Below are 2779 nucleotides of genomic sequence, written 5' to 3' on the forward strand. Positions count from 1 at the left end.
CCAGGGGCTTTGGGGACAGAGTGACCCAGGTTGAAATTTTGGCTCTGTTACCTGATTGGGGGGTGGAATCTGTGCGAAGGACTTGCAGGAGGCACGTGTCCTCATCTGGGACTGGGACACACCTGAATGAATTTACCTGGCACACACAGACCAGCAGCACGTGGTGTCTCCTTCTTCAGCCCACCTCCGAGAGAGTTTGGGAGGGGGGCTTTCACAGGGCGGGAAGAATGGCCAGCCCTACCCCACGCATATGGCTCAAGGGCAGCGCTCTTTCCTGCATCCATCAGCCTCGCAGTTTCTGGTTAAAAAGACAGTTCAGGGACTTCCCTGGCGGTCCAGTGGTTAAGAATCTGCCTGCCAACGCAGGGGACACAGGTTCTACCCCTGAACCAGGACGATCTCACATGCCTTGGAGCCTCTAAGCCACCACTACGGATCCCACATGCAACTGCTGAAGCCAGCACAGGAAGCATCGAAAATCTAGTGCAGCTGGAAAAAAAAGTCCACTGCTTTCCCCACTTTCAGGATTTCGGAAATGGTAATAATAGTATGTTTCTTGAGTGCTTACTTCCTTTCAGGGCTTCTTTTGTCCTCGTGAAACTCCTGGAGGAAGAGACAGTTGTCTTCCCATTTTATGGATGAAAAAACTCAGGCTCAGAGAGGTTGACTTGCCACACAGCTGGGGTAAGTGGCAGAGCCAGAAATAGAATTCAAATGTTTTGCCCCTCCTCTCCCCATAGCTTCCTCAACCAGCCTCAGTTCCCCAGTTTTGGATTAAAGTGTGTTTCCCCAGCCCTAGGTTTCCAGGGGTGCTCCTCCAGGGCCCGGACTTAGACCCCTGGGCTGGTGGGTGGGTGATGGGGTGAATGAGAGGAACCCCCAGCACCGCTGTGCCCCACTCCCCCAGCCCACACTCCCGGCTGTAGGTGGGGCTCCCTCCTCTGTGCCATGGGGGGACCTGCAATCAGTGCTAATCAGCTCTGGATAATTACTCAGCCCTGGGGAGGTGAGCACAGTGGTGCTGGGGGTGTTCCAGCCCCGGCTTGCTCAGTGGGATGCTGGCACAACGCTCTCCTTCCCGGGTCTGGGTTTCCCTGGCTACACTTGGGCATGGTTGAAGCCAGTAGATCTTTAACTCTGAAATGCAAGACCTGCCCACTTTCAAGAAAACTAGGGTGGTCACAGAGCTCCTGAACAGAGGTGTGGGCTCAGCCCAGTTGCCAGGTTTATAATCCGGTCCTGTCCTGAGCGGCAGGGATAACTCATCGAACCTGGGCAGCTTTCACTTTCCCCATTCATTAAGTGGGGATAAAATCAAAGCCCCGACCCCTGATTTAAGTGACTGTTAGGAGCATGCATGCTCAGTTGCTAAGTCACATGTGAATCTATGCGACCCCATGCCTGCCAGGCTCCTCTGTCCATGGGATTCTCCAGGCAAGAATACTGGAGTGGGTTGCCATGCCTTCCTCCAAGGGATCTTCCTGACCCAGGAATTAAACCTGTGTCTTCTGCACTGACAGGCGTATTCTTTACCACTGATCCACCAAGGAAGTCTGACTATTATGAGAGAGAGGCCCAAATCCAAACCACTAAACCACCAGGAATAAATGATTGTTAGGAGGATTCAGTGTGGTACCTGGGATAGTTAATATTATGAGTGCTCAATTAATGGCAGCTAGGGTTAGGGAGCGTTTTGTTTGCATCATCTTATTGAATTCTCTGAACAGCTGGGTGAGTGAAGCATTATTACAGATGAGGCTCAGAGATAAGGTAGCCCTGTACTTGGGGGAGCTGACATTCACTCGCTCTGAGCATCCCCTGGGCACTTACCAGGCTCCACACTCACTGCTGAAACAGACTGCTCCCACCCTCTTGGGGCTCATAATCCAGCAATTTGGACACCCCCGCCCCCATCCTAGGCTTCCCTGGAAGGGACACCTCCCCACCCTCTTGCAGTAGCTGGGGAGGAATTAAGCCGGAGGGTCCCAACCAATGGATATCCTTGGGGTTTGGGTGCTTAATGACCCCCCTCCTCCTCATAACCATCTCATGTAAATTTCTTTTATAATTACACTGAAAGCTATCAAACTATCTAATTTAATTTCTTTGCGAAAATAAATAGCTAAAGTGGCCCTAGGTACTGGCATAAATACTTCAAGCAGAACCATCCGGGATAGCTACTTATGCAGGCCTGACTGGCCGCAATACACACTTCATAAGTACATATTTATTGGGCCTACCCACCCCGCCTCCCCCAAAGCCCTCTCCCCTCTGAGAAGAGGCAAAGATTCTGCTGACTCAGCCGGAAGGAGAGGAAAGTGATTGGGGCCATGGTGGTAGCGTGGAGGAGGGGCGAGGGAACGGAGGAAAATATGCTGGGTAATTAATTATCTGTCTTTGTACATCCATAACTTTTTATTAAACAAATATGCAAATACTGCCTCTCCGCTGTCTTCGCCCGGGTCTGCCGTGGGGATGACTGTTAATTGGTGGCGGGGTCCGTGGGGACGAGGCTTATTTGAGAAGCAGGCCGGGGCTGGGCCAGCCTCCTCGCTCTCTCACTTGCTGTGGCTCCCCTGGTCGGCTGGGCCAGCATCATTACTCAGATATGCTTACACAAGGCCAGTGGATTGTGCCTTCTTCATGTCACCTCTTGGCATTTCTGCCTTTCTTCCTGGCTGCCAAGGCTTAGGGTTAGGCAAAGACCAAGACTCCTCTCTTGTTCTGGCTTCTGTCTACTTCCTCAGCCTCATTTCCTGTCCTTCTCGCTTCTGGCTAG

The sequence above is a fragment of the Ovis aries genome, chromosome 13, assembly GCF_016772045.2.
Source record: "Ovis aries strain OAR_USU_Benz2616 breed Rambouillet chromosome 13, ARS-UI_Ramb_v3.0, whole genome shotgun sequence".
In the NCBI taxonomy this organism is placed as follows: domain Eukaryota; kingdom Metazoa; phylum Chordata; class Mammalia; order Artiodactyla; family Bovidae; genus Ovis; species Ovis aries.